The sequence below is a fragment of the Triturus cristatus genome, chromosome 10 (genome assembly GCF_964204655.1).
Source record: "Triturus cristatus chromosome 10, aTriCri1.1, whole genome shotgun sequence".
Taxonomy (NCBI): domain Eukaryota; kingdom Metazoa; phylum Chordata; class Amphibia; order Caudata; family Salamandridae; genus Triturus; species Triturus cristatus.
This window is the reverse complement of record NC_140593.1, coordinates 810,508,083-810,532,845: the sequence shown is the minus strand read 5'-3', so window position 1 is coordinate 810,532,845 and position 24,763 is coordinate 810,508,083.

The window sequence follows — 24,763 nt, the reverse complement described above, 5'->3', positions numbered from 1 at the left end:
ATTAAAATCCTCCAGCGGTGCTTGTTGACAAGCGATCCACTACTGTTGACAATTTTCTAATTTTGTTCGCATTCAGAGTTATTCCCACTGCTGGTATCAATGCCTGAAAAAGGTCACCTACAATTTCTGCCCAAGATTCTCTCTTGGTTCTAGCTAAATGATTACTTAAGCTATGTTCTCCTCTATCCATATGAAAGATTTTTGGAAAGACCAGGCCTACATAACATGTGCCATACCAATGGTCTGGCAAACGATAATATGCCCTGTTCCCACAAATAAAATATAATCCAGGAAAGACTGGATCTCTTCCACCTTTGAATCCCCATCCACCCATGATTCGATATGTATCATGGCACTCACTATTACCTAGAAAATAATTATCATACGCAGTTTGATTCCTTCGAATGCACAATTTCCCTTTCTGAGGCCAATCTAAAGCTATAGTTGGACTAGCTTCTCCTTTCAAATGTTTTTCTTTCTCTATATCCCAGATTGTTTTCTCCACTTTCCCTTCTGCTGCTTTTCTTTGCATTTTCAATCTCCTTTCTTCAACCGTGTCTAGGAATGTATTTTCCTCCTTCTTCAAACTGCATGTTAAATTGTTTCTAAAAATATACTCTAGTGTTAGTTCCTTAGTTTCTAAAAAGAATTCACCTAATACCTTAGCATGTTTTACTTTGTTTAATTTATTATAAGAAGGCACTTGCGCAAAAATGTTATCTACATCTGAAAAATAATATTCAAATTTCCCTGTCTCATAAAACAAACTAGCTATTACACTACATGTTATTCCATACGTTGCCGGAAGGTGATGATATGTCACTCCCTCAGAAACAGATGCAGGTAACTGCATACATACGTAGCAGTCCCGTACTTCCATTATCTTTACATATTCATACAATAATTTTGAAAACACATTATTAGAAAAATCTGTTATTGACCTGTCTTTATGCAAATAATTTTTATCTATTCTAGTTGGACCCACCTTTGGAATTTTCCCTATATTAGTTTTGTTCTCACTATGTCCTTCTAATGTATCTATAGTAGCCTTAAAGGAAATGACAAGAGCAAGGATGCTCCATAAAAGCATTAATAATCCTGTACAACAACAACACATTTTACACCATCTTTTCATGAATGTACATCTACCTTTCCTACTTTCTATGTTGGCCATCTTGTTAAAATGGACCGTGTCTTTTGACTTAGCGTCTTTTACTCCACAACTAGTTTTTCTAACCTAAGGTTCTAACACCTATTTGGTTCTACCAGTCACTATTTTTAATTCAATATCTTGTTTTCTTCATCAATAGTTTTCTTAACTTATTCAGTTTGGCATCTCATCATTCTTCACTCTCCTCTCGTCTTCCAAATATGGATTTTCCTGAACTTCCGTTTCTTCTTCTCCAATGTCGGACAAGAGAACTCTCAGGATTTCGATTCTATTACATCCTCAACCACTTTCAGTACAGTCTCCTCTGGATTTCCTTGACTATCTGCCTCTTCTCCCTGTTCAGGCAGAGCCACACAAGTCCATTCTGGTGACTTATACTTCTGGTTAGGTTTCCTTGTTCTTCTACTCTCTTTGTCTTCAGTTAATTCGTCTTCTTTTTATTTTTCTTGACTTGTCACTTCATTCACCTGTTCAGCTCTTGGTGAATTCACCCTTGTCAATCGATATCTCAGTTTCCTTATTTTATTGGGCCAAACATCATCTCTTGCAACTCTTTTTACTTTACTTCCTTTGTCATTCTTTTCATTCCTCCAAGCTCTCTTTCTTAGAACTCGACCTTCAGGTATTTCATTTTCACTCTCTTCAGACTCTGTCTCAACTTGCTTTGTCTTTTCAGCAACTTCTTCTTCCACCACTTGTTTTGTTTTCCCTACCTCTGTCCCTCCTCGGGTCTCCGGCATGCAATCTTCCTGCTGGCTACTTGTCCCTTCACCTAACTGGATGTTGCAGTTCCCTACACCTCCTCGGGGGTCTTCCGCAGAAATCTGTCCCTCTCTCTCTGTACCTGTCCCTTGTTCACTTAGATTTGTTATTTCAGGTGGAATTTCTCTCAGTCTCTCATCTGGTACTTCCTTTTCACAAATTTCTTTTGTTGCGTCTTCAGTACTCTTTCCTCTTTTCTTCCTGTGTTCCTGCTTGGAACCCTGCGCTTCTTGCTCGTTTCCAGAATCGCTAGATTCGGAAATCTGCAATCTTCTTCTCAGAGCGATACTTCTGGGGACTAAAGCTGATCTTTGTTCTGTTTCCCCCCTTTCAGAGTTTCCTTGTGTCTTTGACCCTTCGTCATCTGATTCAGTACTTGATTCTGATTCATCAAAGTATTCTTTTCCTGTGCTGTACACCGGATTTGGAATTCTCAATGTATGACTGGCATGGATCCAGTTTTTCAGTCCAGCACACTTCACAGCTGTGGTTGTGGTCAAAATGACTTGTCGTGGTTTTCCCCACCTTGGAACCAGACAATTTCTTCTTCTGTGGACTTTTATCCTTACCCAATCACCTGGGCTCAGATCATGGGCTTGCTTCTTTTCAAGTGTGGTGGCATCTGGTCCAACCTGATGAAACACAGAATGAACTGCGTCAGCCAGGCCTTTACAGTATTCCAAAACCATGTCATCAGTTATTGTCATCAGCTTGTTGACTGCTATAAACACATGTCTCATTGCACGTCCCATGAATATTTCATGAGGACTCAATCCTGTAGGTCTGTCTGGAATTGACCTTATTGTCATTAGTACTAGAGGCAAGACATCAGGCCATTTCATACCTGTGGCCAAACACATTTTCCCTATTCTATTTTTGATAGTACCATTCATCTGTTCAACCACACGAGAAGCCTCTGGTCGGTAGGCACAATGTAGTTTTTGTTGTACATTCAATGCTTCACAAATTAATCCTACAATCTCATTATGGAAATGTCCTCCTCGGTCTGACTCAATTGTCACCTGGAACCCGAACCTAGGGATGAATTCTCTCAGCAGTAGCTTGGCTACTGTTAACCCATCTTTTCTTCTTGTTGGGAATGCTTCCACCCACCTGGAGAATAGGCAGCAGACCACTACCAGAACATACCTCAGTCTGTTACAGGGAGGCATCTCAATGAAATCTACTTGCATTCTGGTGAAAGGCCCTCCTTCTCGACCTATTGTTCCAAGACTCACTACTGTCTTCCTTCCAGGATTGTACTGCTGACATATTAAGCATCTCTGACAAAGACTCTACAAGTCTGAATTTTGCATTGTACCAGGTCTGCTTAAATGACCTGATCATGGCATCTCTCCCAATATGTCCCTGACCATGATACATCCGTGCCATGGTAGACATCATGCTATCAGGCATAACTGGTCTTCCATCTCGATAGACCCACACATGATCCTTTTCCCTTGGGGCACATCTTGCTTTTACCCACTGTCTCATTTCCTCATCTCCTGCCTCATCCTGCAATTGTTTTACCCCTTCCCAAGTTCCCACAATGTTAGTGAACATCAATGAGCAAGAAGACATTTCTCTTTCCTTAGCCCGATTGAGCGAATTCTGATTTTGTGCAAAATACTGCGCCATGTTGTTTGCATACCTATTCCCAGTGGCAATATAATTACCACCTTGACTATGTGCAGCACATTTTACAACAGCCAATTGTTTAGGTAGCTGTATCGCCTCAAGCAACTTTCCAACCACTTCTGCATTCTTAATGGGAGTTCCACTCGAGGTCAGGAAACCTCTTTGTAGCCATAGTTGGCCGAAGTCGTGGACGACTCCAAAGCCATACTGGCTGTCAGTTATCACAGTCACTCTCACACTTTTTCCAATCTTGCATGCTCTAGTCAAAGCCACAAGTTCAGCTACCTGGGCTGATTTCACTCCTTTCAAATATGATGCTTCAATTACTGCTGCGACTGTGCATACTGCATATGCTGCACTCAGTACTCCTTCATCTGTTCTCAAACATGACCCATCAACGAACATCACAAAATCACTTTCTGGCAAAGGGACATCTTTTATTTCTGGTCGTGGTTTGGTACAAAAATCAAGTACATCCAGACAATCATGATCAACTTCATCTCTTACCTCCACAATCTCAGCATCAGGCAACAAAGTTGCAGGATTCACATTCACACATCTTGCAAGACTCACATTAGTTGCACCCAATATGACCTTTTCAGACTTAGTCAGCCGACTGTGTGTCATATACTGAGTACGACTCCTTGTCAACAGAATTGCTACATCATGAGTTACAAACACTTTCAATGGATATCCCATCACAATTCCTTCACTCTGCTCCAAACTTTGACATGTTGCAGCCACCGCTTTCAAACATCCCGGTAAACCTACAGCTACTGGATCTAGCATTGATGTAAAATATGCAATTGGTCTTCTCATTTTTCCATGTTTCTGGGTCAACACAGAAAGTGCACATCCATTTCTCTCACCGCAATACAACTCAAATTAATTTTCATAGTCAGGCATGCCTAATGCAGGTGCTTCACACAAACCATCTCTCAACTGTCTAAATGCTGACAATTCTTCTCTGTTTAATTCAAGGGGAACTTTTACATCACTTCTCGTCAATCGCACCAAAGGCTTTGCGATCAAGGAAAAGTTACCAATCCACTGACGGCAGTACCCTACCATTCCCAAAAACATTCTCACTTCTCTTTGAGTCATAGGAGCTCTCATTCCTTTTATTATTCTGATTCTGTCTATGGTTATTTTCCTTAGTCCTTTCTCAATGTTGTGTCCCAGACACTGCACTTCCTTCTTACAAAACTGCAGTTTTGCGGGTGACACTTTAAGTCCTCCATCTGCCAAATGATTGAGAAAGGCTATTGTATCTACCTCACAGGCTTCACGTGTTTTTGACGCTGCTAAAAGGTCATCAATATATTGAACCAATACAGAGCTTTCAGGCATTTCTAGACTTTCCAAAGACTTCTTTAACAACTGATTGAATATTGAGGGGCTCTCTGTATACCCCTGTGGGATTCGGCACCATGCCAAAATACGCTCACCAAAACGAAATGCAAAAATTTGCTGACTGTCATGGTACAATGGGATGGAAAAGAAAGCATGACACAGATCAATTACTGTGTACCATTCTGCATCATGGGGAATCTGATATAAAATCACTGATGGATTTAGTACAATGGGACAACATGATACCACAATTTTATTCACCTTTCTCAAATCTTGCACTATCCTGAATTTCCCATTAGGCTTTTTCAGTCCCATTATCGGTGAATTACATGGACTACTCATTATTTCTCTCAAGATTCCTTGCCTGATCATTTTCTCTATTATAGGAGTTACACCTTCAATTATTTCAGGTGTCAATCTGTATTGTGGAACATTTAGATATGTTACTCCTTCTTTTACAGTTATTTTAACTGGATCTACATTTCTCATTAATCCTACATCTTCTCCAGTGAAATCCCAAACCTCTGCCTTTACAGAGTTTCTCAGTTCTATTGGTAATTCATCAGGGTTGAATACAGCATATGTTTCAGTAACTTCACTTTCTCTGTTAGCTAGGGTCATCTTATACAATGCATCATCATCTGGTGTTTCAAAAGCTATTCCATCCGGGGTACAAAATATAGTACAATTCATTTTGCACAACAGGTCCCTACCTAATAAATTCACAGGACTGGTGTCACACACCACAAAACGATGCATTTCTGAAAATTTCCCTATCCCTATGCTGACTTTCACTGGTTCTGTAAGATAGGTCTTAATTTGCCTGTTGGACACACCAACTGCTTGGATCATTTCATCCGAGAGAGGAAGATTCTTAACATCAGCTGATCTAACAGTTGATCGAGTAGCACCAGTATCCACTAGGAAAGTAATATTTTCATAATTAACCCTCCCATCTACAAAAGGTCCTGTCTGGTCTACTTCTAGAGTTGCGCCAAGTACGCACTCTTCTTCCTCCCTTCGGCACCGTCAATAGCTCTCTTCTGCGTCACTCTCATCGCGTTGCAGCCAATACTGCGAAACAGCGCTAGCGCGTGGCAGCTTATTTACCTGTTCTTCATTTTAGAATCCCGATTCACTACTATACTCCTGTGTGTTTCTGCTCTGTGGAAAAGGCGGCTTTGGCACCTGATTCTGTGGAGGAACAACTTGCTGCTGTTGCTGCAGTTGACCACTCACCTCATGCTGCACCTGTGGGTTCAATAATGGATTTTCATTGTTAGTATTCGGGGGAAATTTACACTCGGATTTCCAATGCCCTATCCTGCCGCAATTATGACACGGAAATTTCTTTTTAGCTTCTTCAATGTTCCCTTTGTACTTCCCATTATTACATTTTGGCTTGGTCCCTGCTTGTTCCACCAATTGTGCTTCCTGTCTCTCCGCTACCTTTACCTGTGCCCACATTGCCTTCTCCTTTAACTTCCGCTGTTTTGCTTCAATTTCATCACTGAAGTATTTAGCATGTCTCAATACTTTATCTATTTTCTTGTTTTGCCAATCTACCGTATGTTGTTTAATCATTTCACCAATTTCTGGTCGTAGACCATATACAAATCTGTATACAAAATGGCTCAAATCCTTTTCGCTCAGATTCTCGTCTCCGCTAAACTGCTTAAAAGCTTGTATTAGCCTCTCATAGTATGCATGTACTGACTCTTTACTTTCCTGGTGTGTTCGATCAATTTTTACCCAGTCTGTCTCTTTAGGGGGCAATTTATTTTTCAGAAATACCATAGCCTGCTCATATTTCTTCATTACCTCGGGGTCTGGAGCTCCTGTTTTAGGATCCCTAGGATATTCTTTGGTTGGCCAATTTATCATCAACTTGCATTCTGACCATACATCTGCTGGGACAATTATGTCAAACAGACTATTCAAATCAATCCATAATACTTTAGACAATTTCACAAATCTGTCTACCTGTCTGTACGCGTAGTCGAGGGAAATCATTTGTAAAAGACAAAATATCCTGGGACATGTACATATTCTCCTCCTGGAATCTCTCTCATAGGGCACTCAGTCACTACCTTCTCTTTTTCTCTTACCGGAAAGGCTGAAAATGTCTTATCTGAGGCATCATCGCGTTTTCTATACCACCTGCTTCTCCATTTATCCACGTCTCCCCATTTTCTCAGCAAAATGATTATGTGCTTAATTTGACCTATTCGTCCTGTGGTGTTCATGTTCTCAATGTCCTTTTCAGTGAATTCTACTCAATAAGGTTTCTGTAAGGCTTTCACCTTTTCAATACCAATACCCATTTTATTTGCTACTTCTTCTAATCTTTCATGCAAGTTTTTCGCTCTCCAGGTTACACTTTTGCACAGAAAAAATAATTCTTCATCTTGATAGGTTTTCAATTTATTTGTCGGGATAGTCCCTACGATTAATTCTTCCAGTACAATTCGTAACTTAGCTACATCGATTGATTGGGATTCCTTGTCTTTCCTCTGCAAGCTTCTCAACCATTCACTTAACTTGTCTGTTGATGGTCCTACTGGTTTTTCTACACTTCCGTGTCCAAAATCTTGTTGTGTTTCTGTCACTGTCTCTATCATTGTCATGCGTCTCTCTGCACAATTCTGATCTACAAATGGATTATTTGTAAAATTTGGTTCCATTACACTCATAGTCTGTCTCCATGGATTCTCATTCTGACTCACTCTTATTTGTTCTACAGGGTTGCTATTTCTGTAAGGGACTGTCAAACAATGCTCACTGTCCTTCTGTTTTTCAAAAATAGGCATTACTGGACCTATTGTTACTGAAACTGTTACTGCTTCTAGATTCTTGGTCAATTCTCTTATTTTCTCGGTTAATTCCAGGGTTGTTTTTGCTAATTCTACAGAATTTTCTCCATCTGTTCTTCCTTCCGATTTCTTTTCTACTTCCCTGGTACCACTGTTTTTACTCAAACTTAAGGATTCTGGTTCCGATTTTATAATTCGCATTGTTTCTCTCATTGGGGCACTTGGAGTTAACATTTCTGGTTCTGATCGATACGGTGGTGGATTTTTATAAAGCATATCATCAAGAACATCATCCTCAGACTCATTCGCTCCATACCCTCTTGACTCCAAATTATGCCTCTTTTCTACACACTTTCGTCCTTCATTCTCTCCTACAGTTCTTGCAGGGAACACACCCTCAGTCATGCTCGCATCTCGCCATCTTTTCATTCGATCACTATGCGTTTCACGTCCGTATGGCCTTCCAAACCAGTACCTATATCCTCTACCACTTCTTTGTCTTTCTCGTTCATGCATTTCGTCTTCCCATTCTGTCAAAGCCTCAAACTGTGTCGGTCTAGGTCTTGGTTCCAAATTCATCATCTTTTCCCGTAAATTTCTTAAAACCACCAAATTAAATGAACCATGCTCTGGAAAAGCCAATACTCCGTCGTCCTTGGTGTATCTCACCCAGTTATCTAACCAAATACAAGTATGATACCCATATTTCGCAATCATAAAGGATGCAGGGGTTTTCGGTGGAGGAAGGAACTGTCCTTCCCTAGTCTTAACTGGTTTGTCTTTCTTAAACCACTTCTTAATTTTCCCTAACCAGGTTTTCTTCTCCTTCTCTGGTGGGTCGTAATACATTTTCTTGTCTTTCGCGCAACGCTAGTCCCTCTTTACAACTGTACCGCTAATCTATCCAATCACAGCGCGACTTCACACTAACGCACCTATTCAGAGCGTCCACGTCACTGTCACAGTCCTCGAATCCTAGCGCGACTCACACTAACGCACCAATAAGGAGCGTCTACGTCACCCTGTTTCTTCTCCAACCCTAGCGCGGCGTACACTAACGCACCAATCCGGGGCGTTTCACAGTTCTGACCGATTGTCCAATCCCAGCGCGGTCGTTCTGACGTCAGCAGCCGCTGCAGCAGCTCCTGCTCCTGCTTCTGTCTACCCCTCCTTTACAAATCTGCTCAGTAAGTTTTTGTTTCAATTTCTACACTTCTGTTAGTAACAACATAGAAACATCTCCATTGTCCGCTTCGCTAACCAAAGAACAGCAAAAGACCTTTCTCACGAGAATTCCGTCTCTCCCGTGAGCAGCGCTTACCTCTGCCCTACTACGGAACCATTACTTCCGTTGATAAAGTAGCACATCCCTCTACTTCACCCTTCTAACAAGCATTAGCTAATTGTTTCTCTAGTATTTAAGACACATAGTTGGAGACCCAATGCTCCTGAGAAATAAACCTAGAGTTTCGCAATCAACCCAAATGCCTTTGCATTCACACTCGTTCACACAAGAAAAATGTAGTACATTCACACAGAACCCTGTCTTTCCCGAGAGCAGCGAACAGTCTGTCCTACTACAGAATTATGACATACGTTAACAAAGCAGCGCTTACCTCTCCTTTGTCCTTCTAACAAGCTCAGAGAGTACCTATTACCTTTCCAGTGATAAGCGTTATCGGAATGCCAGTTGGATCCCTGGTACCTAAGACCAGAACTTCACAGGTAACCTTCGCTATCATACACACTTCTCTCACACAGAAAATGTCTCTAATGGCAACACACGACGATGTTACCGAATCGAACCCAGACAATGCGCCGTGCAACTTCAATTGTCACACGTTTCCCCTGTGTACCTACAGGGCAACAACAATTCCGTCTTTCCCGAGAGCAGCGCATACCTCTGCTCTACTACGGAACCGTTACAAACTTCCGACTTCCTACATCCCGGAAGCCGTGCAAACAACATTAAACTCAACGTAACTCAACATAGAGTGTTAGTACATAAATCAATACCAATCAATAACCAAAATCAATAAGCAATGTACAAGCAATAATCACTAAACCAAACAATAACTAACCATCATACTGCTACCAGAAAAATTGATGCAGCGCGGAGTGCAAAATCCCTCTCTACTGTCACGGACTAAAAGATCTCACACACGCACACTATCCATACATTCGCTGGTGGGGCCCATAACACCAACACACACTCACCATCAGTCCGTGCGAGAGGCGATTATCCTTCCAAGCGCTGAATAATGAGGGAGGAAGATACCACTTTACCCTAATGAGCAACAAACCTACAAACCCTTCTTATACTCATTAGGCCCTAGATTTCACATTTGGTATTTCCCTCATAACCGGGACGGATCTGTTAGCTGTAGATTTAAGTGAATTTCTAATACTCTAATTAACCTTTTCATTAACACATTTCAATGAATAAACAACCCAACTCATTTCTGTAGATGTTCAAATCCAAATTTATATTAATATTGCAGATTAAATCATTCATTTGATCAAGTTTCCATTCATATTTACCTATTCTGGCTAAAGTCGTCCTCTATGTCAAATTCTGCAGTCTCGCAAATCTATGCCCATCAATTTTAGCAGATTCAGTTCATCAGGAGTTTGGGCATTAATTCAGTCCGTCAAAGATTCAGGCTAACACCTGTCCTGCAGTGTCACTGTCCTCTCCGTCAGCATATCATCAGGAAATCGAAGGAGCGACTCTCGACCTCTCTATTCTATGGGTTTTTATAATAATTTCAATAACAAAATGTAACAAAATTGAGTTTTAAACTGTTCTGATTGGCTGATCAGGGGTCAACCTTTCCGTTCCCATAAGGTTTAGTCCATGGTGTCAGCATACTTGCTGGTTCCGGTTCTTTAATAAAGTCTTTTGTCTGTGGCGTTGGCACCATTCCCAGTGGCCTTGATAAGTACTGCTTGACTGGGGTCACGACGGGGCCATTGTTGCTCATCTTAGCGCAGGCACACTTCACCCAAGCCTGGTTCAGCGTCGGCAGTCGGGTTAGGCACCAAGAGCAGCCATCATTCGATAGGCCAGAATAGTCAACTTAAGCAAAGAAACACAAAACGTAATTAATCCATACAAATTACTAATTAAATGTTATTCCCTCGCTAATACCCATATGTGTGTGTATTTATCTAGCCAAAAGCAACACTCAATGCGGTTACACTTACTAAATAAAGCACGAATCACAATTACATCACCAAAGCAACATATATCATGCAATGTTCTAATTATCTATCATTAGTATGCGTACGAAATTTAGTTTACGTAATTAATTAGGCCATGCAGATGCAAATCCCATGTGTATTTCGATCATTAATAAGGTTGATTAGTTATTTCCACATCACTCCAAACCATTAGTACGATTATAATTAATTAATTAATCTAATTAGTAAAACGACATGCAAAATGGGGAGGGTATACAAAATTTTGCATAACCCGCTCCAGCACACTTTCCTACCTGCCTTCAATTTTCAGAGTCCGTGCCCCTGGCCTCTGCCTCTCAACAGTATCCCAATGAACAACTAGATTGCTAACATTCTATATTTATTACAAAAGTGTAGAACGCCTGACGTCATCTTGATGTAATCTAAACTGTAATACCTAGAGCATTTCCTTTAGAAATTACATATATGAGAGGGTCTTATTTGCATCAAAATTATGGTTAGTGCTCTAAAAAACTAAAATGAGGACATATTTTCTGAGTTTTCAAATAGCGAGAAAGAACTTTTAAATTATTTGTAATCTTTATGGTTTTTTTTCCAGTTGACCACTTGATTAAATGTTGCACATAGGGGAGAGGATGTGGTGTTACTTCCAAAGCTGCAGACTTTGCAACTGGGGAACCAGGTTGGAGTTTCTGCTTCAGCTCAACATTCTGTGATTCTGGTCAAATCACTTAATCTCCCCATGTCTATAACCAAAATGAATTTGATCTTGTGTGATGTAACCAATGCTCATGTAAAGCACTCCAATACCTGACAAGTCTGCACTATATAAAACTGCAAATACACAAAAAATAAGTGTTTTGCACACTTCTGTCATTGGGCTATATGTGGGCTACATCTGGGTGATATTTGTGCTGCATTTGGGCTCCTTCGTCTCTGGTGGCCATCTTGGGAGATTTATTTGTTATGAAGTTTCCTAATTTCCTCATTTACTGCAGTCTCCTCAGTAGGAAATGCTTTCAGTTTTTTACTTTGATTCCATCACAAAGGTATTCAGATATGTCACACATTTGCCATAAATTCTGAATGTTAGCACTCTAGTTGCTCATTAGATCACTGTAGTAAAGCTACTGCTCACCACAGAAGTCTGCTGCTGGTATTAAAAGTGCATGTTTCAGTCTGCATATCAGAATATTTTAATGAAATAGAAGAGGAGTTGAGAAGTCACTCAAAATGTGCCCTAATTTTTCTTTCTTCAGCACTAATCATAATTTCTATGGCAAAATGAACCCCCTCATTGAGTTCCTTTTTAAATTGAATGTTTTAAGTGTTACCAGTTCATTCCAATCAAGATGGCTTCAGGTGTGCCATTCTTTTGTCATAAGTAAGATAGTAAGCGCTCTAGTTGTTCTTAAGAACACTCTGGGGCATTCTGTCATTGGGCTATACTTGGGCTACATCTGGGTGAGATTTGGGCTACATTTGGGCTCTTTTGTCTCTGGAGGCCATCTTGGGAGATTTATTTGTTATGAAGTTTCCTAATTTCCTCATTTACTGCAGTCTCCTCAGTAGGAAATATTTTCAGTTTTTTTACTTTGGTTCCATCAAGAAGGCATTCAGATGTGTCACACATTTGCCATAAATTCTGAATGTTAGCACTCTAGTTGCTCATTAGATCACAGTAGTAAAGCTACTGCTCACCAGGGAAGTCTGCTGCTGGTATTCAAAGTGCATGTTTCAGTCTGCATGTCAGAATTTTTTTATGAAATAGAAGTGGATTTGAGAAGTCAAAATGTGCCCTAATTATTCTTTCTGCAGCACTAATCATAATTTCTACGGCAAAATGAACACCCTCATTTTGTTCCTTTGTAAATTAAATGTTTTAAGTGTTACCACTTTATTCCAATCAAGATGGCTTCAGGTGTGCCATACTTTTGTCATAAGTAAGACTGTTAGCGCTCTAGTTGTTCGTTAGAACACTCTGGGACATTCTGTCACTGGGCTATACTTGGGCTACATCTGGGTGATATTTGGGCTACATTTGGGCTCTTTTGTCTCTGGTGGCCATCTTGGGAGATTTATTTGTTATGAAGTTTCCTAATTTCCTCATTTACTACAGTCTCCTCAGTAGGAAATACTTTCAGTTTTTTACTTTGGTTCCATCAAGAAGGCATTCAGATGTGTCACACATTTGCCATAAATTCTGAATGTTAGCACTCTAGTTGCTCATTAGATCACTGTATTAAAGCTACTGCTCACCAGGGAAGTCTGCTGCTGGTATTGAAAGTGCATGTTTCCGTCTGCATGTCAGAATTTTTTTCTGAAATAGTAGAGGATTTATGAAGTCAAAATGAGCCCTAACTTTTCTTTCTGCAGCACTAATCATAATTTTTATGGCAAAATGAACACCCTCATTTTGTTCCCTTGTAAATTAAATGTTTTAAGTGTTACCACTTTATTCCAATCAAAATGGCTTCAGGTGTGCCATACTTTTGTCATAAGTAAGACTGTTAGCGCTCTAGTTGTTCGTTAGAACACGCTGGGACATTCTGTCATTGGGCTATACTTGGGCTACATCTGGGTGATAGTTGGGCTACATTTGGGCTCGTTTGTCTCTGGTGGCCATTTTGGGAGACTTATTAGTTATGAAGTTTCCTAATTTCCTCATTTACTACAGTCTCCTCAGTAGGAAATACTTTCAGTTTTTACTTCGATTCCATCAAGAAGGCATTCAGATGTGTCACACATTTGCCATAAATTCAGAATGTTAGCACTCTAGTTGCTTATTAGATCACTGTAGTAAAGCTACTGCTCACCAGGGAAGTCTGCTGCTGGTATTGAAAGTGCATGTTTCAGTCTGCATGTCAGAATTTTTTAATGAAATAGAAGAGGATTTGAGAAGTCACTCAAAATGTGCCCTAATTTTTCTTTCTGCAGCACTAATCATACATTCTATGGCAAAATGAACCCCCTCATTTTGTTCCTTTTTAAATTAAATGTTTTAAGAGTTACCACTTTATTCCAATCAAGATGGCTTCAGGCGTGCAATACGTTTGTCATAAGTAGGACTGTTAGCGCTCTAGTTGTTCTTTGGAATACTCTGGGAAGCTGCAGTAGAACACAAAGGAATCAACTGACAGTCTCTGCCCTTGTTGGATGTACATGTTTTACTGAGAATGTCAGACTTCATTCTCACATGACTGAGAAAGATAATGTGAATTTACAGAAAATAGGCTCTCAGATTAGCTTATAGATCACCTTCTAAACCTTCTAAAGCATGAGAAAATAGTTTCCTCTCAAACATGATTCATGATATCACAGCAGAAGGCTTTTTCACATGGTAAAATCACCTTAGAACACACCACAATTCCTAAAATGAGTATGGTACCATCAACAAATGATTTATAATGTAACTAAAGTCTTAAAACCTTCTATTAACTACAATGCTTTTTAATGAGGTGCTGTCATGTATATTGGTCCCAAGATGGCTGCCAACACTTCTTGGATGAAGTACTGACAGCCAATCAGATCTCACGATGAGATGTGTGGTTAGGCTCCGCCCAGATATATCTTTCTATTTAACTCTAATTTTCTCAGGAACTACTGAACGGATTTACACCATTTAAGCAAAAGGCACAAGTCTGAACTGAGGACTACCTCTTTGCCAAATTTGGTGTAATTCCATTTAGCAGTTCGGCTGTAGCTGCGTCAACAGGTCCTATGGGAAAATGCATGGGGAAAACATGTTTTGGGACCCCCCTTTTTTCTCAGCCCCCGCTTGATGAATCACCGTGAAATTTTCAGGATAGGAGCGGACCGGAGCTGGCAAAAAGTTTGGAAAATGTCACGAAGATTCGTCAATCTGCGCCAACGTTATTCCAAATAGAATGTTGCGGATTTCCTAGGAAAATAGGTCCTAGCTATAACTACCTACTGGCGACTGCCAGTAGGTAATATATATATATATATATATATATATATATATATATATATATACATATATATATATATATATATATTCACTGAAAAAAACATAGGTTTCAGGGGCGTTCTAGTTAGCTGGACATTTCCCTCATACAAAACCCTAGAAATTCCCCCGTTATAGTTATTTCAGCTAACTATAACTCACGCCCCCGCAATGCACTGCTGATGACGTCACATATTACATCACTCATGACATGGTCAGTGACATCACTGATGACATCACTGATGACATCTCAAATGACATCACTGATGACATCACTGATGATGGCTGCATGGTTTTGTGAATAGCTATATGAGTGTCTATATGGGTGATTGATTGGTTGTCTGAGTATCTGTATGGGTGCCTGAGTGTTTGTGTGGGTAGGGTGTGTGTGACTGTGCATAGATGTGTGAGTGGGTGATTCTATGGGTGCATGGTTTTAAGAGTGCAACTGTGATGGACTGTATGGTTGGGTGAGTGTAAGTATGGGTGTGTTAGTGATTGAATGTATATCTCAGTTGTACATGTGTCAGTAACTACATATGTGAAAGGCAGTGTATATGTGTGTAAGAGTATATAACTGGCTATATGTGAGAGTGTGATTGTGAGATTGGCTGTATGGATGACTGTGTGCTTGAATCAGTAATTGTATAAGAGCGTCAGAATGTGGTAGTATTTTTATGAGTAAGTGAACTTGTGTGTGTATAACTGTATAGGTGAGTAAATTGGAGTGTGATTAATTATTTGCATGACTGACTAGGTGTGTGAGTACGTCTATGGATGATTGGCGGTTTCTGAGTGTCTATATAGGTGTATAATTGCATATGATAGTCCTGTACTGAGTGACTGTAATTATGTGTGACTGTACAGGTGAGTGAGTGGAGGTGTGTGTAGACCTAAGAGACAATGAGTGGGTATGTAGTTATTGGTATTGGAGTATCTATGGTTTTGAGAATGGCCGTCTGAAATTTTGAGTCGGTGTATCAAAGGTTATATTAGGGTGTGAGAAGATGCACTCATTTATAACATGGATGACGTCATCAGTGATGTCATCAGTGATGTAATTTGAGATGTCATCAGTGTTGTCATCGGTGATGATGCTGACCATGTCATGAGTGATGTAATATGTGACGTCATCAGCAGTGCATTGCGGGGGCGCAAGTTATAGTTAGCTGAACTAACTATAACGGGGGAAATTCTAGGGTTTTGTACAAGGGAAATGTCCAGCTAACTATAACGCCCCTGAAACCTATGGTTTTTTCAGTGAATTTCTAAGGTTTTTTAAATGCCAATTCCTAACTTTAACAAGCATGAAACCTATGGTTTTTCAGTGAATTTCAAAGGTTTTTTAAATGCTAATTCCTATCTATAATTTATCACAAAAGCTATGATGTTTAATGATTTTCATTAGATTTCTAAATTTTTCTATTTCAGTCTGTCAATTTCTTTAATTATTTTTTTTTTAAATTCATTTTTATCACTTTTTTAAACGTATTTTTTCAATTAATTCTTTCAAAAATGAAAAAATATTATTTGTTTTTATTGGGGGGTTTAAAAAAAAAATTGTTAATGTTTTAAAATATATTTTTATATTTTTAAAAAATATTTTTAAACTATATTTTCAAAACTTTATTTTTTATCTTTTTTCTCCATTTTTGGGGGATCCACACACCCTATGCGCACCCTTCACGACCCGTACGCGAAAGCATCCGTGCACGGTAAGCGTTGGGTACGTTTTTAGTGCGCGATTACAATGCGACCGGTACGCGACTCCAAGCCTATACGCGACACGTACGATGCACGTTATGCGACGCTTGCGCCCTTCCGTGATGCGTCATGTGCATGCAAGACACGGTGGGTGCGCGAATCCCGTGAAATATTTTACATTTAAAAAACATATATATATATATATATATATATTTTATGTGAATATTAATTGAAGACAAACTGTAAACTACTCATAAAAGTATATTCTTTTTTAATTCAATTTCGCAGATGCGCGCTGGGTGCGTGCTGCGTAAGCGCACGGTGCGTGGATCCCATGTGACCTGAAAAAAAGAGATTTGATTGGTTCATTACACTTCTTGTTCTAACTATTCAAAGACCCCACCCATTTCAATCATTCTTCTTTGACCTTCTTTGGAGGAGCATCTCTTTGCAGAGAAGAAGCTTTTTTGACTAGGTTTTAACTTAGCTCAAACTTTATTCTAACCAAACAATGGCTTCAGGGCAGCAGGCATCTCCTGGATCTCCTCATTCATCTGAGGATGAATTTTTGGAAGAGCCACCACGCATACCACATTTTTCATCTGTGGTGTGGACATTTTTCACATATCAAGAAGGGCAAACAAAGACCAATGCCACCTTGGTGACCTGCAAGATCTGCCAGAGAGTGCTGTCTCGTGGGGATCCAAACAAGAAATATTCATGCGGAACGGTGAGCATGATGAAGCATCTGAGGACCCTTCATCCAGTAAATCTTGCTTGGGAGGAATGCCGAAGGATGAGAGTCGTTCCTGCTCCTACGGATTCATCGCAGCCAAGCACTTCAAGAGTACATCCTTCTGCACAAAATTTGGACATCCGTCCGCAGTTCCAATTTTTGAAAGTGCTCTGCATAAAACGCAATGCTACGGGGAGCAGTCTATTGATCTGATCTACCGCAAGCAAGAAAGTCACCATTGCTAGTTTTTTCTTTTTTTTTCCCTGAAGTTCCTTGTTTTGTTCCTCCAGTTCTATTTTTCCTTTTTTTTAAAAGAAAATCCCCCAAAAATTAAAAATTGTTAAAAAAATATATATATATAAAAGAAAAAAGAAGAAAAAAAAAGTTCTTCTAAGAACTAACTTTCCTGGTTTACAAAAAAGAGCTATATACTTGTTTGTTGGTGTGTGAAAGTTTAGATGAATGTATGTGTAGAACGTTATTGAGTGAATGAATGCATTAATAGCGTATGGTGAATGTAATAGTGCAGAACTATGAGGAAGTGCTGCAGCATCACACAGTAACCTATTTAACTGCAGTGTGCTGTAGTACTTTCGAAGCACAGGGATGCAACAGATGTACATAAATATGTAGCACATCTATGCTTCTCTCTGCACGGCTGCTTAAATTGCAGCCATGTGGTGACACAGGCACCCTTGCACCATAGTGGAAGGATATCTGTGTCATGCGCTGTTTGTTTTTGTGCAGAAAGACACACCTTCCTGCACAAAAACAATCAATAAACACACTTTTCTCCTTCAATGTATGCTGTACATTTTAGCATGCATTGAAGATTTAAAAATGAGGAGAAAAGAAAACAATTCTCCTTGTTGTGCTTTTGTACACCAATTAGAGAATGGTGCAGCATTCACACACATATTGAGATTTATGATTTATGATAAATCTAGAGTTGTGTCTTGTTCTATGAGTATTCAGTGCAATCATGCACAACAACACTTATAGAACAACCTTTCAACGCAAAGTGGTGTGTATGATGAGGTTGTATTTACATGGTGTAGAAAAAGTACACAGAGCGCCTTTTTCTCTCTTTGTAAATATGAAAGAGTGTCTTGCGCAATAACTATGTTACAAAAAGTGACATATTTCTGTTTTAAAATTGCTTTCAAATGATAGAAGGTAAGCACTGAGTTTTGTCTGCAAAGATGTTCAAACAAGAATGATTGAAATGATTGCGGTCCTTCGATAGGTACAATGGGAAATATTATGAACCACTCAAATCTGTTTTTTTGCAGGTCACATAATATCCGGTAACAGAGAGATTTCTAAACTACATCGGTATAAACAGAGTGTTTTAAAAAAGTTGTTCAATCTTTGTAGGTTCTTGCAGATCTGCCCATTCTGCATATTTATACTTAGTTAAACTTACCTTCACAGTAATAGAAATTAAAAATGGTATACATTTTTTTCAGATTTTTTTTGCAACAAAAATTGATGTAATATGCTTATTTTAGAATTAGGATCTGTAAAGAAAATAAAAAATAGTTATAACATGTAATAATACATGTTTTACAACACAGCATAATTTCAACAAAGTAATTTGTTTGCCTTTTTTGCTGTTCTCAGAATATATTGAATTTCACTAGAAATAGTGATTTCAATCGTACTCATCACTTAACAGCAGGCAAAAAAAAAACAATCAAAAAGATTGTTTAAAAAAAAACAACATGCTATTCTCAGTAAAATACCACAAGATACAAATCACACATATATGAAATGCTTATGGCTAACAAAATTTTATAAGTTTAACTTATAAAAACTGTAAATGTTGTCGCTTAAAAATATTCAGTGAATCAATGAGCACAAAAAAGTCTGTATTTCAAACATATACCTTTCCTTGAGGCCAAATGGTATTTTTGCACTCCTTTTTATGTAAATTGTCCAATGGTAGTTCTATTAAATTATAATAATAAATTCCTCAGAGAGTGAATTATCTTCCTAAAACTTTGACTTTAAAAATATTAGGTAGGAATTTGGTGATTCCCTAGGCAAACGTTGTTTGAAAACCAACTGGGAATCATTACAAAGTGTCCAGCCTTTCTCACATTTTAGATAAGCAGTGTAATGTCCAGATGTGGTGGAAGGACTATCATGGAAAATTATTGCAATTGCTACAAAAGTCCTTCCTGATATTGATACTTGTGTTGCTACCAACTGCTTTATTAAAGTATCCAATTTTCTTTCATCAGCTGTACAACATTGCATCATTAAAATTATGTATTGTTCATATTTTGTTAAAAATAATGTGGATAACATTTCTGATTTACATTGGCTACACTCCATGTTTTGATTTGCACCTTTAACTAATTTATTGAAAGACACTGATTTACAGTCTGGTAATGTTAAATACAGAAATCTTTCAGTGTCTACATTAGTGGAACATGTATACATGCAATTTTCACAATGATGTTCCCATTTGTAAGAAAGGCCAAAAATATTTTCTATTTCTACACCTTCATTTTCAAAAATGGTAAGCATATACATTAAGAATTCCTGAGCGTCTTGTTGGATATTTTGTGTAAATTGTGTAGAACCAGAACACACATCCAAAAGATTACGAACATCTGAAACAGATTGTATTTTACTTGTATCTGTTGTCAATTTTTCAAAAACAGAATGCAACAGAGAACAAAATCTTTCTTGCCGATTCTGCATAATTTGTTCTTGCAAACCTTCAAGATAAAAAACAACATTGACCACTACATTAAAATAGCAGTTGACACCTGAACTATTTTCAAACTGATAACCAACAACCTCTTCAACAGTGTCCAATTTCTTTTTACTTGCAATCACAACATTATCTTCTTCTATTCCCTTCTCGACACCTTCAGAACAGATATTCTCAAACCTTCTTTTTCGACCAATCACACGCTTTTCAAATACAGTATATTGCCTTGAATTTGGAGCATACACCCTTCTTAACCTATTATACTCTTTTACACAGTTTGCATCTGCAGTAACCTTTGTCTCATCAAAATCAATCAAAAACAAACCAGATAATGTTCTGACTCGCAACAAAGCAACATATGCCATACCCTCTTTAAATACAGTAGATCCAATGTTCACCAATGCACTGTCTACACTTAATCCTTGAGATTTATGAATAGTCACTGCATATGCCAGAGAAAATGGAAATTGTTTCCTACGGACATATACATCTTTAACAAGCAAAAAACTAACTGAACAACAACCAATTTCTTTAACATCTTCAATCTCATCAAATTTAATTTTTAAAAATTAAATTCCTTCTTTTTTCTGATAATTAACAAAATCCACCACTTTACCCATTGCGCCATTAACTAACCCTTTTTCTACATCCAAATTACGCCTTAAAATTACCTGACAGTTTACACATGCATATAGTGTCTTTTCTAAACCAGCTGTTTTAGAATTTATTTTCTCCAAAGAATCCAGTTTTCTTTTCAACTATAATAATAATAGTGATTTCTTCCTGCTCTATTTTATCGATGGCTTCCATTTTTTAAATTTCTTCATTTTCCAGTTTCAATAGTTCTTCGTTGAATATGGAACACTCGCGCAGTGTTGGCATTAAACAGATCACTGATTTATTTTCAGCAATTTTCATGTACACTTTTGCAGGAACTACATTTTCATTTGGAAAGACATTGCAAAGTAATTGACTTTTCACAGCTTGTTTGCCATGTTTTGTAAGAATTCCAATTCTTATATCTTGAAGAATACTTCCATATTCAGCATCATTTGCCTGTCGCATATTTGTTGTCAGTTCTTTGTATTCAAAATTAGTCCAAATGTTCACATTACCAACACTACCAAGAGACTTTCTGGTATCTTCATGTGCAAGTGTTTTAAATACTGGTTGTCCTTTTACCGGAGTCAGTTGCAGTAGATCTCCAAAAACTATGACGTGTTTTCCTCCAAGTAACATGTCATACTCTGTTTTAAGAATTTGCTGCATTCTTAAATGCACAAAGGCAAGCATCAAGTTTGAGACCATGCTCACCTCATCAATAATGAGAAGTTTCATTTTCTTCAAGACTCTTGAAACTTCACAACAAGCTTCTCCAGATAGCTTGTGGTATTCCAATTTGTTCTCATGCTCTACTGGTAGCATTAGTAAACAATGTAAAGTAATTCCTTTAATGTTATGTGCTGCCAACCCAGTTGGAGCAGTGACAACACAAGACAAATGCGACTCAGTTGTTTTTTGCAAATAACTTGTAATTACTTTAATTAAGAAACTTTTTCCTGTTCCAGCTTGACCACTCACATACATTCGGATAGGTTGAAATGATGTACATGAGCACCCTTTCTTTTCATGAAGTAATCCATGGTCAATCTGCTCTTTCACTTGTTGATATATTTGTTTCTGTTCAAAATTTAGTTGTTCTTCCAAGTTTCCTAACTGTATTACATCTTCTTGAGCTTGAAACATTGCTGTTTCCACCTCATTCATGGCAGTTGCTGCTTCATTTTCAACACTTGATTGTCCAAGTGGATGTTGACTCAGTGCAGTAGAACTTTGACTGTCTTGAGAACTGTCTCAAGCAATCTCAGCTGTAAATGTAGCTTCTTGATCAATTTCATCATTCAACATTTTCACGTAATTTGCAAAAGCACTGCATTGTATGCTATCTTTACAAGCATTAAATGAATCTTCATAGCTCTGAAAATCTCCAAGTAATTCCAGTTCTGAACGCCATGGTTTGAACATTTGCAAAAGGGCTAAATAGTAAAATTCCCTTTTGTCAGCAGTGTCGTAACTCAGTTTCCTGTGATTAATTACATTTCCTTTCCTTTGTTTCACCAGACATCCTTCGGAACCAATCGCTGCATATTTTCCATCATTGATGTTCTCTGTAGTATTCCGTTTAAAAGTGTAGTTTTGCAGCACTTCATAGAGACACATGTTCTCAAGATGATGACTTCTGTTTGGGTAATATGTGCCCAACATATTCGTTTTCAAAATATCTGTACTTTCTGGTTCTTTTTCTGCTAAATATTCAATTTCTTGAACAGATTTCAGTACCCAATTTCGCATTCCTGCAAGACCTAGACTCACCCAAATGATTCTTCTACTTTTGGAATATAGACTTGCAGATGATAACCGATCTGAACATTCATATGCTCCAATTTCACGATGCGATAACATCTTCAAACTGAAACTGTATAATTTTTTACTTAGAGTCATCGCGTGAGAAATCTCTTCCCACATTTCTTTTTCCGTCTTTTCTGATTTAGTAATGTAGGACGTTACATATCGTGCAACAGCAATGGAATTGTCCGCAACATACTGAATATCCATGTTAGCATTCCACATGGATAAAATAACTGGATTGTAGTCATTTATGTATTTTGATTCTTCACTTCTTCTTAAGTTGTAGGTATTTTTCGGAGACTTTCTTGTGATGGTATGTCGCATAGCTGACATAAAACTGTTCACTCTTCTTTTGGATAATACAGGACGTGGAAATCCAAAACGACATTTGGTATAGAACTTATCCTTTGACTTGTACTTTCGTCAACAGTATTTTCCACATCAATGGCATTGGAATCGTAAGACTTGTTGTTTTAAGTTTTTATGTTCTCTGCTATTGGGTACAGCACATGTTGCATAATCTTCAATGAAAGACAAAACAGTTTCATCTGAATCTGATCCCAATTTGGGGGCGTCCTTGATCCATAACAACATATGTATATGAGGAGCACCTCTTGCTTGATACTCCTTTCTCCAAAAGAAATCCACAACTTCTCCAAGAGGAGGATTCTTTTTATTGCAGATGAAAGACATCATAGCTTCAAATCTAAGATTGAAATATCTGCATTCATTAACAGGATCCAATGAGCACAATTCTCCAGGTGTCCTGTATTCAATATTTTTTATATTGGAATTTGCCTCTCGAAGAAATTCAAGTAAATCATCCCAAGCATACTCAGCACAGCTTAGTGTAACAAACCATGTAGGAGTTCCCAAGTTCTGTAGCATACATTTCAGTTCTCCATGACGACAGTACCAATATTCATTAGTCCCACGCTGACATGCCATCAGATTAATCAACTGAGATTCTAAATTATCATCTCTCAGATGCACTTTATCCATAAAATCCTTTGCAGTTACATTTTGCAGATGCATTCCAGTTTTTAAAATGTGATTTACTGCATATGAAAGTCCAGACAAGTCACTTTCAAACAGAAGATGAAACATATAAGGGATACATTGTCGAAATCTTGGATCTTCTGCATATAATCTTGTTGTCCGATATTCAGATGCAGGAATCTGCACAGGACGTTCATCATATCGTCCACCTTTTCCTGTTGGAAACAACTGCGGGAAATAACAAGCTTCCAAACTCTCTTCCTATACACTCATGGGACTTCCTGTTACTTTTTTCATTTGGAACAACTCAATCGTATTCCCCATCACCTCTTTGGAATTAAGTGGATGTACACTGTAATGTTCATAGATTTCTTCACATCTGGACATGTCCACTTTTTCAATTTGTCCACTTAATGTTTCAGTATCTTCTGCTAAATCTATTTCTTCTTCTACAAACACATTTCTATAGTACTCATTATTTTTTAGCAGATACAATGATGCCTTTTGGACTTTTCTAACATCCACTAACTCTTGCCAGATTTTCTTATTCTTAGTAGCAACACCATTAACTAGAATGACTAGTGGCTCATTTTCTGCATGGTCTACACCAATAGTTTCAATATTTTTCCTTAAATCTAACGGTAAATACACAACTCTTCCTTTCAATCCTCTTTGCAACTCTGATGGAGGTAATTTACCTGTTTTAGGCTCCATACCAACAATAGCCCGAAACGGGTGAACACATTGAATGAGAATAGACTCATACGTATTTAAATCTATCAGCTCTGGAGGAATAGCAACCAACTCTAGATTATTATGAACAGCTCTAGCAGGCATTTTATTCTCATCTAATTTGTTATACCAATATTTGCAAATACCCTGCTCAGATTCCAAATCAAAACAATCCTCTACGAACAAATAAGTTGCAAATCCCTTCCACTTATCATTATCTTCTATTTCACTTTTTAAATACAGATTGACACCCTTAGTCTGATTTTTATAGTGAGTTCGCCGACAACAAATACAAGAAACATTTGGTCTTTCACCTGAAATTACCTTAAACTTTGTGATTCATCCTCAAAATGTTTTGTAATTACGGGTTCTACATTGTCTTCAACATTTTGTTCTACTAATGTGTCAGTTTCTGCACTCTCTTGATGAGGACCAAAGTAACAAAACTCAATATCATCACAAACCTTCTTCACATCTGATACCGAGCCACGCAAAAGAGCACTGTTCAACTCATTTAACTTTAGTGCTGGACTTTTCTCATAATACAATC